The sequence below is a fragment of the Halichoerus grypus genome, chromosome X (genome assembly GCF_964656455.1).
Source record: "Halichoerus grypus chromosome X, mHalGry1.hap1.1, whole genome shotgun sequence".
Taxonomy (NCBI): domain Eukaryota; kingdom Metazoa; phylum Chordata; class Mammalia; order Carnivora; family Phocidae; genus Halichoerus; species Halichoerus grypus.
The window spans coordinates 65176009-65196522 of NC_135727.1; the positions used below are offsets into that span (position 1 = coordinate 65176009).

Below are 20514 nucleotides of genomic sequence, written 5' to 3' on the forward strand. Positions count from 1 at the left end.
TTTCTGCTGCTTCATTAATGGTGTATAGAAATGCAACAGGGAGGAGGAAAAGATGGTGGAGGAATAGGGGATCCTATTCCAACTGGTCCCCATAATTGAGCTGGATATCTACCAGACTACTGTGAACACCCACAAAATCAGCCTGAGACGTAAGAAGATACATCTGGATCTCTACAAACAGAATATCGCAGGCAGTTGGTTTTGAGGTATGAAGTGATGCCACAGGCACATATCCAAAGATAAATGGAAGGGGGAGAGAGCCATGGGGATCCTACACCGCTGGTGAATGATAGCCTCCCACACTGGGGACAGGGCACAGACTCACAGACCAGTAGCAATGGGGAAAGGACTTTAGGCCAGCCTCCGGACTGAAACCTGGAGTGGCAGGGCCATGCATGCAAACTGGGGGAGGCTGTGGTTTTAGAAGCACAAAGGGCAGAGACTTGCGCCCATGCCCCAACCTGGAGGCGAGGACTGGGAACCCCCTGGGGTGTACAACCGAGGATGCTGCAGTTTATACCAGCACAGATAAAAACAGAGATAATGTGGCATGCAGAGCTCACTGAAGAACAGACAGCAATCTCTCTGCTCTGAGGCAGAGGGTTGAAAACGATCTCTTCTGCTCTGACTCTTGGAAGAGAGGCAGAAAACCACCAGAGAAAGCCGCCAGAGAACAAAAGCCCGCCAAAACCAGTTTTAACTGAGCCCAAACACCCCCCAAACAGGGGGCAGGGCAACTCTGCCCAAACAGGATTGCCTGAGTAACAGCATGGCAAGCCTCTCCCCCAGAAGACAGGCTGCGAGAACAAGAGGCCAACAACCCTAAGGTCCCTATAAAACAGGTGCATCTTGCTTGGGTTATGATCAATAATTTAGACTGTGTACATTCCCTCAACCACCACTCAACGGAATGACTAAAACAAGGAACCCCAAAAATAGAAAAGACTCAGAGAATGTGACTTCTGCCACAGATTTACAAATGGATACAGATATAATCAAGGTGCCGGAAATGGAATTCAGGGTAGCAATTGTGAAGACAATAGCTAGAATGGAGAAATCAATTAATGGCAACACAGAGTCTCTAGGGGCATAAATGAAAGCTGCACTGGCAGAATTTAAAAATGCTATCAATGAGATCCAATCTAATCTAGATAATCTAACAGCTAGGGTAAGCGAAGCAGAAGAATGAATTAGTGATCTAGAAGACCAACTGATAGAAAACAAAGAAAAAGATGAGGCCAGGGAGAAAGAACTCAAAATCCATGAAAACAGAATCACAGAAATAAGTGACACCATGAAATGTTCTAATGTCAGAATTATTGGGATCCTAAAGGCGTGGAGAGAGAGAAGACTAGAAGATATATTTGAGCAAATCGTAGCTGAGAAGTTCCCTAATCTGGGGAATGAAACAAACATTCGTGTCCTAGAGGTAGGGAGGACCTCTCCCAAGATCAAGGAAAACAGGCCAACACCCCTGCATGTAATAGTAAAACCCGCAAATCTTAGGACAAAGAAAACCATTTTAGGGCAGTTAGGGGGAAGAGATTCCTTACGTACAGAGGGAGGAACATCAGAATAACGTCGGACCTATCCACAGAGATTTGGCAAGCCAGAGAGGGCTGGCAAAACATACTCAGGGTACTAAATGAGAAGAACATGCAGCCAAGAATACTTTATCCGGCAAAGCTGTCATTTAGAATGGATAGAGAGATGCAGAGCTTCCAAGACTGGAAGAAACTGAAAGAATACGTGACCACTAAGCTGGCCCTGAAAGAAATATTAAGGGGGGCTCTATAAAAGGAGAAAGACCCCAAGAGTGATATAGAACAGAAATTACGGAGACAATCTATAGAAAAAAAGACTTCACAGGCAACATGATGACAATAAGTTCATATCTTTCAATAATCACTCTCAATGTGAACAGCCTAAATGCTCCCATAATACGGCACAGGGTTGCAGATTAGATAAAAAGACAGGACGCATCCATATGCTGTCTACAAGAGACTCATTTGGAACCTAAAGTTACATCCAGACTGAAAGTGAGGGGATGGATATCCATCTTCCATGCCAACGGACCTCAAAAGAAAGCTGAGATAGCAATTCTTATATCAGACAAATTAGATTTTAAACTAAAGACTGTACGTAGAGACACAGAAGGACACCATATCATTCTTAAAGGGTCTATCCAACAAGATCTAACATTTGTAAATATCTATGCCCCCAACATGGTAGCAGCCATCTACATAAGCCAGCTGTTTGCCAAAATAGAGTCATATTGATAACAATATGTTAATTGTAGGAGACCTCAATACTAAACTCTCAGCAATAGACAGATCATCTTAGCAGAAAATCAACAAAGAAACAAGAGCTTTGAATGACACACTGGACCAGATGGACCTCATACATATAAACAGAACGTTCCTCCCTAAAACCACAGAATACACATTCTTCTCGAGCGCACACTGAACTTTCTCCAGAATAGACCACATACTGGGTCACAAATCAGGTCTCAACCAATACCAAAAGATTGAGATGATTCCCTGCATATTCTCAGACCATAATGCTCTAAAATTGGAACTCAGTCACAAAAAATTTGGAAAAAATTGAAGCACTTGGAAGCTAAAGACTACTCTGCTCAAGAATGTTTGGGTCAACCAAGAAATCAAAGAAAATCTTAATTAATGGAAACCAGTGAGAATGAAAACACATCAGTACAAAACCTATGGGATACTGCAAAGGTGGTCCTAAGAGGGAAATACATAGCCATCCAAGCCTCACTCAAAAAAACAGAAAAATCCAAAATTCACCAACTAACTTTACACTTTAAAGAACTAGAGAAAAACAACAAATGATGCTTAAGCCACCCATTAGAAGAGAAATAATTAAGAATAGAGATCAATGACTTAGGAACCAGAAACACAGTAGATCAGATCAACGAAACTAGAAGTTGGTTCTTTGAAAGAATTCATAAGATCGATAAACCACTGGCCAGACTTATCCAAAAGAAAAGAGAAAGGACCCAAATTAATAAAATTATGAATGAAAGGGAAGAGAACATGACTAACACCAAGGAAATAGAAATAATTATTAGAAATTTTTATCAACAACTATATGCCAATAAACTGAGCAATCTGGAAGAAATAGATGCCTTCCTGGAAACCAATAAACTGCCAAGACTGAAACTGGAAGAAATTGACAACCTGAATAGGCCAATAACCAGTAACGAGATTGAAGCAGTGATTAAAAACCCCCCAAAAAAACAAGAGTTCAGGGCCTGATGGATTCCCTGGGGAATTCTACCAACCATTCAAAGAAGAAATAATACCTATTCTACTGAAGCTGTTTCAAAATATAGAAACAGAAGGAAAGCTTCCAGACTCATTCTATGAGGCCAGCATTACCTTAATCCCCAAACCAGGCAAAGACCCCATCAAAAAGGAGAATTTCAGACCGATATCCCTGATGAATATGGATTCCAAAATCCTCAACAAAATCCTAGCTAATAGGATCTAACAATACATTAAAAGGATTATCCACCAGGACCAAGTGGGATTTATCCCCGGGATGCAAGGGTGGTTCAACATTCGCAAATCAATCAATGTGATAGAACACGTTAATAGGAGAGAGAAGAACCATATGGTCCTCTCAATTGATGCAGAAAAAGCATTTGACAAAATACAACATCCTTTCCTGATTAAAACAGAGTATAAGGATACAGGGAACATTCCTCAAGTTCATAAAATCCATCTATGAAAAACCCACAGCAAATATCAACCTCAATGGTGAAAAGCTGAGAGCCTTTCCTTAAGATCAGGAAGACGAAAAGGAAGCCCACTCTCGCCACTGTTGTTCAACATAGTACTAGAAGTCCTAGCAATAGCAATCAGACAACAAAAAGAAATAAAAGGTATTCAAATTGGCAAAGAAGTCAAACTCTCTCTTTTCGCAGACAACATGATACTTTATGTGGAAAAACCAAAGACTCCACCCCCAAATTACTAGAACTCATCCAGCAATTCAGTAATGTGGCAGGATACAAAATCAATGCACAGAAATCAGTTGCTTTCTTATACACTAACAATGCAACTGCAGAAAGAGAAATTAGAGAAATGATTCCATTTACATTAGCATCAAAAGCCATTAGACACCTCGGAATAAACCTAACCAAAGAGGTAAAAGATCTATACTCTAGGAACTACAGAACACTCCTGAAAGAAATTGAAAAAGACACAAAAAAGATGGAAAATCATTCCATGCTCATGGATCGGAAGAATAAACATTCTTAAAATGTCTATGCTACCCAGAGCAATCTATACCTTCAATGCCATCCTGATCAAAATTCCAATGACATTTTTCAAGGTGCTGGAAGAAACAATCCTAAAATTTGTATGGAATCAGAAAAGACCCCAAATCACCAAAGAAATGTTGAAAATGAAAACCAAAGCTGGGGGTATCACGCCTGATTTCAAGCTATATTACAAAGCTGTGATCACCAAGACAGCATGGTACTGGCACAAAAACAGACATATAGACCAATGGAACAGAATAGAGAAGCCAAATATGGACCCTCAACTCTATGGTCAAATAATCTTTGACAAAGCAGGGAAAACTATGCAATGGAAAAAAGACAGTCTCTTCAGTAAATGGTGCTGGGAAAATTGGACAACCACATGCAGAAGAATGAAACTGGACCACTTTCTTGCATCACACACAAAGATAAACTCAAAATGGATGATAGACCTCAATGTGAGACAAGAATCCATCAAAATCCTAGAGGAGAGGAGAAGGAAAGATGGCGGAGGAGTAGGGTACCCTATTTCAACTGGTCCCAGGAATTCAGCTGGATATCTACCAGACCACTCTGAGCGCCCATGAAACCAGCCTGAGATGTAAGAAGATCTGGATCTCTACAAACAGAATATCTCAGGCCATTGGTTTTGAAGTACAAAGCAGGGAGTTGTGATTCTGCGGGCAGATATGGGAGGATAAATGGCAGCGGGAGGGTGCCTGGCTGTGGGGATCCTACACCGCCAGTGAGCAACAGCCTTGCACACTGGGGACGGGGCACAGACTCGCAGACCGGTAGCAGCGGGAAAAGACTTTAGGGCAGTCCCCAGGGCGGAAATCTGGAGCGGCGGGGTCGCACGTGAGAACTGGGAGTGGCTGGCAGTTTTAAAAGCACAAAGGGGAGAGACGTGCCACGTCCTGGAGGCAGGACTGGGGGCGCTGCTGAGGGGTGCACAACCCAGGACGCTGCAGTTCATAGCAGCACGGACAGAAACGTAGACAGTGTGGCCTGGAGAGCTCACTGAAGAACAGACTGCAGTCTCTCTGCTCTGAGGTAGAGGGTTGGAAACAGTCTCTTCTGCTCTGACTCGTGGAAGACACGCGGAAAGCCGCCAGGGAAAGCCGCCAGAGAACAAAAGCCCCAAAAACTGATTCCCGCTGAGCACATCCCCCGCCACAGGGGGGCAGGGCAACTCCGCCCAAACAGAGTTGCCTGACTAACAGCGTGGCAGGCCCCTCCCCCAGAAGACAGGCTGGGAAAACAAGAGGTCAGCAACCCTAAGGTCCCAAGAAGACAGGTGCATCTTTCTTGCGTTCTGGTCAATAATTTGGACTCCATACATTCCCTCAAACACCCATCAACAGAATGACTAGGAGGAGGAGCCCCCAAAACAGAAAAGACTCAGAGATTATGACTTATGCTGCAGATTTACAAATGGATGCAGATATAACGAAGATGTCAGAGATGGAATTCAGGCTAGCCATTGTGAAGACAATGGCTCGAATGGAGAAATCAATTAATGGCAACATAGAGTCTCTAAGGGCAGGAATAAAAGGTGAATTGGCAGAAATTAAAAATGCTATAAATGAGATCCAATCCAATCTAGATAACCTAACAGCTAGGGTAAGTGAGGCAGAAGAACGAATAAGCGACCTGGAAGACAATATAATAGATAAAAAGGGAAAAGAGGAGGCCAGGGAAAAACAACTCAGAATCATTGAAAATAGAATCAGAGAAATAGGTGACACCATGAAATGTTCCAATGTCAGAATAATTGGAATCCAGGAGGGAGTGGAGAGAAAGAGAGGACTAGAAGATGTATTTGAGCAAACTGTAGCTGAGAACTTCCGTAGTCTGAGGAATGGAACAAACATTCATGTCCTGTAGGCAGAGAGGACTCCTCCCAACATTAAGGAAAACAGGCCAACACCCCGGCATGTAATAGTAAAACTTGCAAATCTTAGAACCAAGGAAACCATCTTAAGGGCAGTCAGGGGGAAGAGATTCCTTACGTACAGAGGGAGGAACATCAGAATAACGTCAGACCTATCCACAGAGACCTGGCAAGCCAGAAAGGCCTGGCAAGACGTATTCAGGATACTAAACGAGAAGAACATGCAGCCAAGAATACTTTATCCGGCCAGGCTTTCATTTAGAATGGACGGAGAAATGCAGAGCTTCCACGACCGGCAGAAACTGAAAGAATATGTGACCACTAAGCTGGCCCTGCAAGAAATATAAAGGGGGGTTCTATAAAAGGAGAAAGACCCCAAGAGTGATCTACAACAGAAATTTACAGGGACAATCTATAAAAACAACGTCTTCACAGGCAACATGATGACAATTAATTCATATCTTTCAATAATCACTCTCAACGTGAATGGCCTAAACGCTCCCATAATACGGCACAGGGTTGCATTTTGGATAAAAAGACAGGAAACATCCATATGCTGCCTACAAGAGACTCATTTGGAACCTAAAGATACATCCAGACTGGAAGTGAAGGGATGGAGATCCATCTTCCATGCCAGCGGACCTCAAAAGAAAGCTGGGGTAGCAATTCTTATATCAGACAAATTAGATCTTAAACTAAAGACTGTACATAGAGACACAGAAGGACACTATATCATTCTTAAAGTGTCTATCCAACAAGAAGATCTAACAATTGTAAATATCTATGCCCCCAACATGGGAGCAGCCATCTACATAAGCCAACTGTTAACCAAAATAAAGAGTCATATTGATAACAATACGTTAACTGTAGGAGACCTCAATACTCCACTCTCCGCAATGGAGAGATCATCTAAGCAGAAAATCAACAAGGAAACAAGAGCTTTGAATGATACACTGGACCAGATGGACCTTATAGATATTTACAGAACATTCCACCCTAAAACAACAGAATACTCATTCTACTCGAGCACACATGGAACTTTCTCCAGAATAGACCACATACTGGGTCACAAATCAGGTCTCAACCGATACCAAAAGATTGAGATTATTCCCTGCATATTCTCAGACCATAGTGCTTTAAAAATGGAACTCAATCACAGGAAAAAACTTAGAAGAAATTCAAACATTTGGAAGCTAAAGACCACTCTGCTCAAGAATGTTTGGGTCAACCAGGAAATCAAAGAAGAACTTAAACAATTCATGGAAATCAATGAGAATGAAAACACATCAGTCCAAAACCTATGGGATACTGCAAAGGTGGTCCTAAGGGGGAAATACATAGCCATCCAAGCCTCACTCAAAAAAACAGAAAAATCCCAAATTCACCAACTAACTCTACACCTTAAAGAACTAGAGAAAAAGCAACAAACGATGCCTAAGCCACGCATTAGAAGATAAATAATTAAAATTAGAGCAGAAATCAATGAATTAGAAGCCAGAAACACAGTAGATCAGATCAACGAAACTAGAAGTTGGTTCTTTGTAAGAATTAATAACATTGATAAACCTCTGGCCAGACTTATCCAAAAGAAAAGAGAAAGGACCCAAATTAATAAAATTATGAATGAAAGGGGACAGATCACGACTAACACCAAGGAAATAGAAACAATTATTAGAAATTATTATCAACAACTATATGCCAATAAACTGAGCAATCTGGATGAAATGGAGGCCTTCCTGGAAACCTATAAGCTGCCAAGACTGAAACAGGAAGAAATTGACAACCTGAATAGGCCAATAAGCAGTAACGAGATTGAAGCAGTGATCCAAAACCTCCCAAAAAACAAGAGTCCAGGGCCTGATGGATTCCCTGGGGAATTCTACCAAACATTCAAAGAAGAAATTATACCTATTCTACTGAAGCTGTTTCAAAAAATAGAAACAGAAGGAAAACTCCAAACTCATTCTATGAGGCCAGCATTACCTTAATCCCCAAACCAAGCAAAGACCCCATCAAAAAGGAGAATTTCAAACCGATATCCCTGATGAATATGGATTCCAAAATCCTCAACAAAATCCTAGCTAATAGCATCCAACAATACATTAAAAGGATCATCCACCACGACCAAGTGGGATTTATCCCCGGGATGCAAGGGTGGTTCAACATTCTCAAATCAATCAGTGTGATAGAACATATTAATAAGAGGAGGGAGAAGAAACATATGGTCCTCTCAATTGATGCAGAAAAAGCATTCGACAAAATACAACATCCTTTCCTGATTCAAACTCTCCAGAATATAGGGATAGAAGGAACATTCCTCAAGTTCATAAAATTCACCTATGAAAAACCCACAGCGAATATCATCCTCAATGGGGAAAAGCTGAGAGCCTTTCCCTTAAGATCAGGAACACGTCAAGGATGCCCACTCCCCCACTATTGTTCAACATAGTACTAGAAGTCCTAGCAACAGCAATCAGACAACAAAAAGAAATGAAAGGTATTCAAATTGGCAAAGAAGTCAAACTCTCTCTTTTCGCAGATGACATGATACTTTATGTGGAAAATCCAAAAGACTCCACCCCCAAATTACTAGAACTCATCCAGCAATTCAGTAATGTGGCAGGATACAAAATCAATGCACAGAAATCAGTTGCTTTCTTATACACTAACAACGCAACTGTAGAAAGAGAAATTAGAGAAACGATTCCATTTACAATAGCACCAAAAACCATAAGATACCTCGGAATAAACCTAACCAAAAAGGTAAAGGATCTATACTCTAGGAACTACAAAACACTCATGAAAGAAATTGAAGAAGACACAAAAAGATGGAAAAATATTTCATTCTCATGGATCGGAAGAATAAACATTGTTAAAATATCTATGCTACCCAGAGCAATCTATACTTTCAATGCCATCCCGATCAAAATTCCAATGACATTTTTCAAAGTGCTGGAACAAACAATCCTAAAGTTTGTATGGAATCAGAAAAGACCCCGAATCGCCAAGGAAATGTTGAAAAAGAAAAACAAAGCTGGGGGCATCACGTTGCCCGATTTCAAGCTATATTACAAAGCTGTGATCACCAAGACAGCATGGTACTGGCACAAAAACAGACATACAGACCAATGGAACAGAATAGACAAGCCAGATATGGACCCTCAACTCTGTGGTCAAATAATCTTCGACAAAGCAGGAAAAAACATGCAATGGAAAAAAGACAGTCTCTTCAATAAATGGTGCTGGGAAAATTGGACAGCCACATGCAGAAGAATGAAACTCGACCATTCTCTAACACCATTCACAAAGATAAACTCAAAGTGGATGAAAGACCTCAATGTGAGACAGGAATCCATCAAAATCCTAGAGGAGAACATAGGCAGTAACCTCTTTGACATCGGCCACAGCAACTTCTTTCAAGATATATCTCCAAAAGCTAGTGAAACAAAAGCAAAAATGAACTTCTGGGACTTCATCAAGATAAACAGCTCCTGTACAGCAAAGGAAACAGTCAACAAAACAAAGAGGCAACCCAAAGAATGGGAGAAGATATTTGCAAATGACACTACAGATAAAGGGCTGGTATCCAAGATCTATAAAGAACTTCTCAAACTCAATACCCAAAAAACAAGTAATCAAGTCAAAAAGTAGTCAGAAGATATGAAGACACTTCTCTGAAGAAGACATACAAATGGCTAACAGACACATGAAAAAATGTTCATCATCATTAGCCATCAGGGAAATTCAAATCAACACCACATTGAGATACCACCTTACACCAGTCAGAATGGCAAAAATGGACAGGGAAAGAAGCAACAAATGTTGGAGAGGTTGTGGAGAAAGGGGAACCTCTTACACTGTTGGTGGGAATGCAAGTTGGTACAGCCACTTTGGAAAACAGTGTGGAGGTTCCTCAAACATTTAAAAATAGAGCTACGCTATGACCCAGCAATTGCACTCCTGGGTATTGACCCCAAAGACACAGATGTAGTGAAAAGAAGGGCCATATGCACCCCAATGTTCATAGCAGCAATGTCCGCAATAGCCAAACTGTGGAAAGAGCCGAGATGCCTTTCAACAGATGAATGGATAAAGAAGATGTGGTCCATACATACAATGGAATATTACTCAGCCATCAGAAAGGATGAATACCCAAGTTTTACATCAACATGGTTGGGACTGGAGAAGGTTATGCTAAGTGAAATAAGTCAAGCAGAGAAAGTCAATTATCATATGGTTTCACTTATTTGTGGAACAAAAGGAATAACATGGAGGACATTAGGAGAAGGTAGGGAAAAATGAAGAGGGGGATATCGGAGGGGGAGATGAACCATGAGAGACTATGGACTCTGAGAAACAAACTGAGGGTGTTAGAGGGGAGGGGGTTGGGGATATGGGTTAGCCCAGTGATGGGTATTAAGGAGGGCACGTACTGCCATGGAGTACTGGGTGTTATACGAAAACAGTGAATCGTGGATCACTACATCAAAAACTAATGATGTATTGTATGGTGACTAACATATAACATAGTAAAACTAAATTAAAAAAAATAAATGTCTGGTAGAATTCCCCTGGGAAGCCATCCGGTCCTGGACTTTTGCTTGTTTGGACATTCTTGATTACTGATTTGATTTCTTTTGTGGTTATGTGTCTGTTCAAATTTTCTATTTCTTCCTGTTTCATTTTTGGTATTCTGTATGTTTCTAGTAGTAATTTGTCCATTTCTTCCGGATTGTCCAGTCTGTTGGCATATAATTTTTTATAATGTTCTCTTCTGATTATTTGTATTTCTGTGGTGTTGGTTGTGTTCCCTCTCTTTCATTCATGCTTTTATTTTTTTGGGTTATTTCTGTTTTCTTTTTGATAAATCTGGCTAGAGTTTTATTAAGTTTATTAATTCTTTCAAAGAAACAGCTCTTAGTTTCATTTATCTGTTCTATTATTTTGTTGTTGTTATTTCTATATCATTTATTTCTGCTCTAATCTTTATTATTTCCATTATGCTCCTGTATGTAGACTTTATTTGCTGTTCCCTTTCTAGCTCCTTTAGGTGTAAGTTTAGGTTTTGTATTTGAGACTTTTCTTGCTTCTTGAGGTAGGGCTGTATTGCAATATACTTCCCCTCCTAGGACTGCCTTTGCTGCAATACAAGGATTTGGGACTGTCATGTTTTCATTTTCATTTTCTTCCATGTAGTTTTTTATTTTTTCTTTAATTTTCTGGTTAACCCATTCATTCTTTAGTAGGATGTTCTTTAACATGCATGTATTTGTGGTCCTTCTTAATTTTTTCTTGTGGTGGAGTTCAAGGTTCATAGTGTTGTGTTCTGAAAATATGCATGGCATGATCTCAATCTTTTTGTACTTGTTGAGGTCTGATTTGTGACCCAGTATGTGATCTATTCTGGAGCATGTTCCATGGGCACTCGAAAAGAATGTGTATTCCTCTGCTTTAGGATACAATGTTCTGAATGTATTTGTTAAGTCTATCTGGCCCAGTGTATCATTCAAAGCCATTCTTTCCTTGTTGATATTCTGCTTAGATGATCTATCCATTGCTGTAAGTGTGGTGTTAACGTTCCCTACTATTATTGTGTTAATAACAATGAGTTTCTATATGTTTATTATTAATTGATGTATATATTTGGGTGCTCCCAATTTGAGGGCATAAGTATTTACAATTGTTACATCTTCTTGATGTATAGACCCCTTATTTATGATAATGCCCTTCTTCATCCCTTGTTATAGTCTTTGGTTTAAAATCTAGTTTGTATGTCTCTCATTTTATTTAATTTTTAAATTCTATAAAATAGGGAGAGCTGACCTTATCATTTTTTTCTAATAAGAACACCTAAACTCCCCATCCATAATGGATGACTTCTCTTATGAGAGTCAGTCCTTGACGGTCCTTAGTGGACCTGAATTTAAATGCATTGAAATAAAAAAGGACTCTCACTATGAAATACATTTAACAGTATTTCAGGCTTGGGGTGCCTGGATGGTTCAGTCAGTTAAGCATCCAACTCTTGATTTTGGCTCAGGTCATGATCTCAGGATTGTGAGATAGAGCCACATATCAGGCTCCATGCTCAGCGTGGAGTCTGCTTAAAATTCTTTCTCTCCCTCTGCCCCTCCCCCCCACTCACATGCTCTCTCTCTCTCTTAAATAAATAAAATCTTTTATAAAAAGGTATTTCAGGTTTGTGCTAACATATTTGGAGTAGCAAGAGCTTTGAGGAACTGTGGCTTTCTTAGATACTCCTAAAATTACTCAGTAGTCACCACTTTCAACAGAAATTTATAGTACTGTGATTTCACAGAAAATTTTTTGTTTCCCTGGAAAAACCTAAACTAGTGCACTTTTACATGGTTGTAAATAATCCCTCCAATTAAAGAAAGGCCTACTTCTCACTAAAGATCTTTGCCTAATTCCTCCATTAGTGGTCCTCCCTTGGAGCAAAAGCTGAGGTGGTTTCAAGTCCAACCAGCACCAGTTCCTAGGTTTGGAGGCTATTTGTAGGTTCCCTGACCACACACTCTCAGCATACTCTCTCTCACTTCAGTTGCCAAACTGACCCAGGCTGTTTCCCCACAAACATCCATCTCCACCTGAACTGAGGGGTATTAAATATAAGGGAGTAAAGCTGGAGTTGATCATCAATACTATACCTTCCATTTGTATAACTTTCTTTTCACTCCAGTTTTATGTATCTCTTTTTGTCCTGTTGGGGAAGAATGGTAAGAACTGTAGAAATCCATGTAAAGGAGCTCCCTCATCCATGCTAACTAGATGCTTTCCTCCTAAAACTTCAAGCCCACAAATAAAGTCACATACACACCTCATTTATGCCCATAGATCTACACTGAGATAGAAATAACTACATAGGGTGTAGAAATGAATCTGCTTACTCTTGATTGGCAATCCAGAAACCTGATTATTTTTCAAATTTTGGCACTTAATTATATGATCTTGTACTTGTGATACTTCCTATTGAACCTAGATATTAATTTTAAAATCTATTCTATTTTTTTATTTTAATTCCAGCATAGTTAACAAAGTGTTATATTAGTTTCAAGTGTACAATATAGTGGTTCAACAATTCTATATATTACTCAGTGTTCATCAAGATAAGTGTATTCTAACTCCCCTTCACCTATTTCACCCATCCTCTGACCCACCTCCCCTCTGGTTTCTGGTCTGTTTCTTCTCTACAGTTAAGAGTCTGTCTCTTAACTTTGGTTTGCCTCTTTTTTCTTCCTTTTTTTTATTTGTTTTGTTTCTTAAATTCCACATATGAGTAAAATCATGTGGTATTGGTCTTTCTCTGACTTATTTAACTTAGCATTAACTTAACATTTAACTAAGCATTAACTTAGACTAATTTAACTTAGCACTATACTCTCTAGCTCCATCCATGTTGTTGTGAATGGCAACATTTCATTCTTTTTTATGGCTAAATAATATTCTGTTATATATATATTGTCTATAAACATGTAAAAGTGTATTAGTTTAGGTTTTTCCAGGGAAGCAAAAAATTTTCTGTGAAATCATAGTACTATATATATATATTATATCACATCTTCTTTATCCATTCATCTGTCAGTGGACACACATTGGCTGCTTCCATAATTTGGCAACTATAAATAATGCTGCAATAAGTATAGGGGTGCATGTATCCCTTTGAATTAGGGTTTTTGTACTTTTTGGGTAAATAGTAATCAGTTTCCTGGATCATAGGGTAGTTCTATTTTTAGCTTTTTTTAAAGATTTATTTATTTATTTTACAGAGAGACAGAGCACGAGTGGGGGGAGGGGGAGATGGAGAGAGAGAATCTCAAGCACACTCCTCACTGAGCACAGAGCCTAACACAGGGCTCGATCCCATGACCCTGAGACCATGACCTGAGCTGAAATCAAGAGTTGGACACTCAACTGACTGAGCCACAAAGGCGCCCTTATTTTTATGGAACCTCCATACTGTTTTCCACAGTGACTGCACCAGTTTGCATTCCCACCAACAGTGCAAGAAGATGCCCCTTTCTCCACATCCTTGCCAAAACTTGTTTTTTTTTTGTGTTGCTGATTTTAGCCATTCTGATAGGTGTGAGGTGATATCTCATTGTAGTTTTGATTTGCATTTCCATGATGATGAGTGATTGAGCATCTTTTCATGTGTCTATTGGCCATCTGGATGTCTTCTTTGAAAAAATGTCTGTTCATGTCTTCTGCCCATTTTTAAATTGGATTATTCATTTGGGGGGTGTTGAGTTTCATAAGTTCTTTATATATTTTGGATACTAACCCTTTATCAGATATGTCATTTACAAATATCTTCTCTTATTATGTAGGTTGTCTTTTACTTTTGTTGGTTGTTTCCTTTGCTGTGCAGAAGCTTTTTATTTTTGATGTAGTCCCAGTAGTTTATTTTTGGTTTTGTTTCGTCTGAGGAGACATATTAGAAAAATGTTGTTAAAGAAGATGTCAGAGAAATTACTGCCTGTGTTCTCTTCTCTCTTCTTTAATCCATTTTTAGTTTATTTTTGTGTGTGGTGAAAGAAAGTGGTCCAGTTTCATTCTGTTGCATGTAGCTGTCCAGTTTTCCCAACACCATTTGTTGAAGAGACTTTTTCACATTGCATATTCTTGCCTTCTTTGTCGAAGATTAATTGACCATATAATTGTGAGTTTATTTCTGGGCTTTCTGTTCTATGCCATTAATCTATGCATCTATTTTTGTGCCAATACCATACTGTTTTGATTACTACAGCTTTATAGTATAACCTGAAATCTGGAATTGTGATACCTCCAAATTTGTTTTTCTTTTTTAAGATTGTTTTGGTATTTGGGGTCCTTTGTGGTTCCATAATATTTTAGGATTTTTTGGTAGTTCTGTGAAAAATGCTGTTGGTATTTTGATAGGGGTTGTATTAAATCTGTACAGTGCTTTAGGTAGTATGGGTATTTTAACAATATTTATTTTTCCATGGGCCTCCTGGGTGGCTCAGTCATTAAGCATCTGCTTTTGGCTCAGGTCATGATCCCAGGGTCCTGGGATCGAGCCCCGCATTGGGCTCCTTGCTCAGCGAGAAGCCTGCTCCTCCCTCTCCTACTCCCCTGCTTGTGTTTCCTCACTCACTGTCTCTCTGTCAAATAAATAAATAAAATCTTAAAAAAATACATTTATTTTTCCAATCCATGAGTATGGAGTATCTTTCCATTTGTTTGTGTCATCTTCAATTTCTTTCATCAATGTTTTAGAGTTTTCAGGGTACAGGTCTTTCGTCCTAGGTATTTTATTATTTGGGGTGCAATTATAAATGTGATTACTTTCTTAACTTTTCTTTCTGCTGCTTCATTATCAGTGTGTAGAAATGCAACAGATTTCTGTACATTGATCTTGTATCCTGCAACCTTACTGAATTCGTTTATCAGTTCTAGTAGTTTTCTTGGTGGAGTCTTTAGGGTGTTCTACATACAGTATTGTGTCATCTGCAAATAGTGAAAATTTTCCTTCTTCCTTACCAACTTGGATGCCTTTTATTTCTTTTTCTTGTCTGATTGTTGTGGCTTGGACTTCCAGTACTATGCTGAATAAAAGTGGTGAGAGTGGACATCCTTATCTTCTTCCTGACTTTATGGGAAAAGCTCCTAGTTTTTCACCATTGATTATGATTAAAATCTGTTTTAAAGCCATGCTATTCAATGCAGTAGTCACTAACCACATGTGGCTATGAGTATCTGGAAGGTGGCTAGTGTGATTGAAGGACAGAATTTTTTTATTTTATGTTATTAATTTACAATATAGTTTAAATAACCACATGTGGCTAGTGGCTACCATATTGGACAGCACAGAATAATGTAGGGATGTTGGCTTCAATGATCTGTACAGTCTGTCCTAAGTGGTTTATGTTATTCTTTTCAATAAATTTCATTCAAACTCATCTGAAATTCTGGTATTAATTTGGTATTAATGCAGGGCTCGATCCCAGGACCTCTCCAGAAATGATAAACCAGGATTGCTTTATACTCATGGGGTAGGCCCTGAAGCAGAGGGAAAGGGTTCAAAGCCGTATTTTCACAGCTAGACTGATAGTTTTTCTTCCTTATTTAAATTCAATTTAGTTAACATATAGTGTATTATTAATTTCAGAGGTAGAATTTAGTAATTCATCAGTTGCATATAACACCCAGTGTTTATTACATCAAGTGCCCTCATTAATGCCCATCACCCAATTACCCCAACTCCCCACCTACCTCCCCCTCAGCAACCCTCAGTTTGTTTCCTATAGTTAAGAGTCTCATGGTTTTCCTCCCTCTCTGTTTTTATCTTATTTTATTTTTCCTTCCCTTCCCCTATGTTCATCTGCTTTGTTTCTTTAATTCCACATATGAATGAAATCATATGGTATTTACACTGATATTTTTTATTGTCTCTGGGTTTCCACAAACTGAAATGAAAGAATGAATCAAGTCTATCCCAGTCTCCGTGAATGAATGTACATGTGTGTATATCACTGTGCTATGAGTATGGTAACATTCTTTATCTTCCTTTCAAAAGTGCCATTAGTATTGATTGTGAAATTATAATTGAAAAAGAATTTCAGTTCTGGAAGGAAAAAAATGAGTCCTCTTGATTTTGTGGTAAAATGAAGACATCTTGAGAAAGTTTCTTTCTCTCTGGACTCAGTTTCCTCATCTCTAATATAAGAGAGTTGGACTAGATTTATTTATTTGACAAACCAAACAAGGCAGTAAGCTAACTTCTTGGGACAAAATCATCAGTTAGACCTGTGTTACCCTCAGGAAATCAATTGAATAAAAAATCTAAACAAAATTATTTTAAGATCACTTTTCAGCTCTGTGAGCCCATGTAAGCTATGAATCTTGTGGCTCATAGTTAACATGTGAATGTTATATGACTGAAAATCCTTCCTTCTACCTAAGTCCTACTTCATTAAGACAGAGTCCCCATCCAGCTATATGTTATTCCCCCTCTTCCTCACCATTCCCTACTTTAGCCTCTCCAACTCAGTAATAAAGTAAGAATGGATAGAGTCTGGGGAAATGAGAAAGAGTAGAGAAAAAATAGCAGAAAGGCATCAGTTTGAGTATTTCACCATTTCCTGGAATGATAGAAGATGTTAGGATAAGTATGTAATGAAGATAAACAGAAAGGATAATAAAAGATGGAAATGTGAAGGAAAGAGATGAGTAATCTGCAGTCAATTATATCAAACATGGTATAAACTGATACAGCTATACAGGGGAAAGACCCAATTAGGGATAAGTGGAGCACTACCCTTCCCATCACTCAGGAAGCAGAGAAGCAGCTAAGGGAGGAAATAGGTAGGGGAGCACACAGGAGCAGCACAGGGCAACCCCTCTCTGTTACAGTTATTGTGGTCCTATCTTGAAGATCAAATATATAACCCCTTTCTCTTTACTTCCTTACCTGGGTATAAACTACTTTTCCACCATAGCTCAAGATGACTCTAACAGTCCAGACTAGAGGGGAAGTGACAACTCATCCTCTGCCTCCCTTATTAACTTTCCCCTGGGTCTCTGAGGATCCAAACTCAGCTGAAGAAATTCTAGTTATAATGTCACTTTAGTTAGTAAAACTCCCCAGGGGAGGATTAAAGAGTCTGGTCTTAGATCCAAATGTTATCTCCCCCTTTAATTTGCTTAGATGGCCTTTTCCTCCACCCACCCACAGCTAAGAATTCTATGAAAGAAAAAGATTTCAGAACCCTTAGTGCCCTGGCCCCAGGTTTCCTGTGATATAATTCAGGAATCTACAGATGCAAAGTTTGAGTAAATGGCTTTGTTTCTGCAGCAAGTATCAAGCCAGAAGGCTATTGCTGGGCTCCTGTTTCACTGAGTACCAAATTAATTATTAATTATTAGTTATGGGACCATGTTTAAAAGGTGTTAAAATGAACATATTTTTACCCATCCCCATATAGTCCGCCTTAATGTAACTCAATATAATTGATGTAATCAACTCACACCAGGGTCTCATCCATTTTGTTCATAACATCAAGGTGCCACCCCAAGCTCCAATCAAGACATAGCAGACTGCTATGTCCTTATTCTCCAGAAGACAGATAGAGCATCCCATTATTTCAACACCCCAGAGCCTGGCCAAAATCTAGAGTATTTACTTGCCTTCCAAATTCCTAACACAGGACCACTGACAGCAAGCCCAGTCATTCCAGGTTATTCTCAGTGTGACAGAAGTAAAATTACCTTTAATCCAGTGGAGGCAATGTCTGTTGTGGAGATTTCGTGAAATGAAACTCAAACTAAGACAATTATTTTCCAGAACATAAGGCACCAAAAAGAAAAAGGCTCTTTAGAGTGTGGATAGAGCCACAAGTATAATAAAGGAAAGAGACAGAGAGTGAAATAGAGAAAGGGGGAGAAGGGGATGAAATTTATCTTGGCTAAAATCAAGTTTCACATAATGGCAGTTAGATTAGCATATACTGGTAAGATTATCTTTCTCCGCCTAAAAATACTCTAACCACCCCCCCTCAAGTCATAAAAATTAGAGAGAACTAAGCTGGACAGAGTATACTCCTTCCTGCTTCCCATCTCAGAGCAGCTACAAGATTTCCTGAGGATTCTGTTGCTGGAGCTAAGCATAAAAGCTTATTTATATACACAACAACTTGCAAGTCTCCAATTTCTATTCTTCTTCCCTCTTTCTGCCTTCCCCTCCCCCACTTTGCACCGAGAAGCCAAATTTAGGCATGCTTTACAGTTTGAGGACTAATCTGAAAGAGGAAGAAGAATCTGTATACATTGGCTAGCAAATGTGCCCTGCCCTCTTTCTTCTTGAAAATTGCAGCAACCCATCTTTTCAAAAAAGCTTGCCTAAAGAACAGTCACCCTGTAAATGGATTGTGCTTTCAGGACCCTTCAGGGTATTCAGATTCACTGTGCAGCTAACCAAAAAGGTTAGCTCTCCAAGGGACAAGCAGATTGGATTTAATGAAGACTTGGCGCTTGCTTCTGAAAATAAATGCAAAAGGACCCCAAACTGTCAATCTTCAAGGTAGAAGGTAAGATTTGATATTTCAATGCTATGACTAAAACAGTATGTAGTAAAATTCCTGGGATTTTAACAAATTCCCAGGAGTTTAGGCATAACTAATCTACCTTGCCTGCTTTAAATTAAGCTGCTACTATGAATTCTTTCTGCTTTATTTATTGGCCAGATATTTGATAACTAATCAGTCTGTCAATAAGTATTGCTCCATTCTTCTGCTAGGAGCTCAATGTGGCAAAATATAGAGGGTACACTACCCAAGCCTCCAGCACCTTTGCAATTAAGTTAGAAATAGATGATATAGCTTAGAATCCTATTTTAAGGGCTCAGTGGGGTTTGTCTAATCTGTAGTGGCAGTTTCTTTCCTTTATGGAAAGAAAATAGTGACTGATAAAAGTAAAACAAATACTGAAGAATGACCTGGTATATTTACAAAGTAGTTTCACATTCATTATCCCACTTGAACCTCTCAACATCCTGCATTTTAGACAGGGTGAGTGTTACTATCCCTGTTTTGCAAATAAGGAAATAAACTCAGAGGCATTAACAAATTTTCTAACAAACACCATACAACTAGAAATTGACCAGCTCCAACTAGCCACTGAATAGAAAGCTCTCACAACTATAAATGAATATAAGGAAATTGCATGATCTATTTAGTAACTTATACATATTTGACATAGTCCAGGTTTACACAGAGCCAACACTTTATACATTTCAATCAAAAATCTTGGCCAGGAGCATAATTCTATCTAGCGGCAAAGAAGCTGTTTTCAAGGGTAAACAAATAAAAGAAAAAAAACTTATATCTGGTAGTTCTGCCTTGCAGTGCTCTGATTGTTTTGAAGGCTAGAAAGAGGCCATGACATCATATATTTATCAGCTGATTATTCTAAAATAAAATGTAAGTAAACCGGGACTTGGGACTGCAGTGTGTTTCAAATATATCAGTGAAATTTGCTTCTAGGTAATTTTAAGTTTACGGTATCTATTGCAATCATTCAAAAATGTTTTCTATTGTTGTTTTACTATTAATTGCCCAATTAGAACTAAAGGTGGTCTCTGTTTACATAGCAAATAAATGACCTCAGGTACCACATTTATATCTTTAATACACCCTTAATAAAAACTGCTCCCTAGGTCCCCATAATATTTAAATGACTGCACTAGCTAATCAGCTCCTGCAAATGGCATAAATCATCCTGGGAGTGAGTGAACCCAAACAGAATAGGTTAAAGAAAGTTTTCAGATTGAGTCTAGTCCAAATTCAGCATTTTG

General features: G+C 39.0%; 1 protein-coding gene across 1 annotated transcript in view; it reads left to right on the plus strand.

Moving 5' to 3' along the window:
- The first annotated feature begins 19002 nt into the window (after positions 1-19002).
- The window catches only part of CYSLTR1 (cysteinyl leukotriene receptor 1), a 45245-nt gene continuing 43733 nt past the window's right edge, over positions 19003-20514 (plus strand). Inside the window, exon 1 of the mRNA XM_036081004.2 lies at positions 19003-19249. The gene's annotated coding sequence lies outside the window, so the exon portion shown is untranslated. The remainder of the gene's footprint in view (positions 19250-20514) is intronic.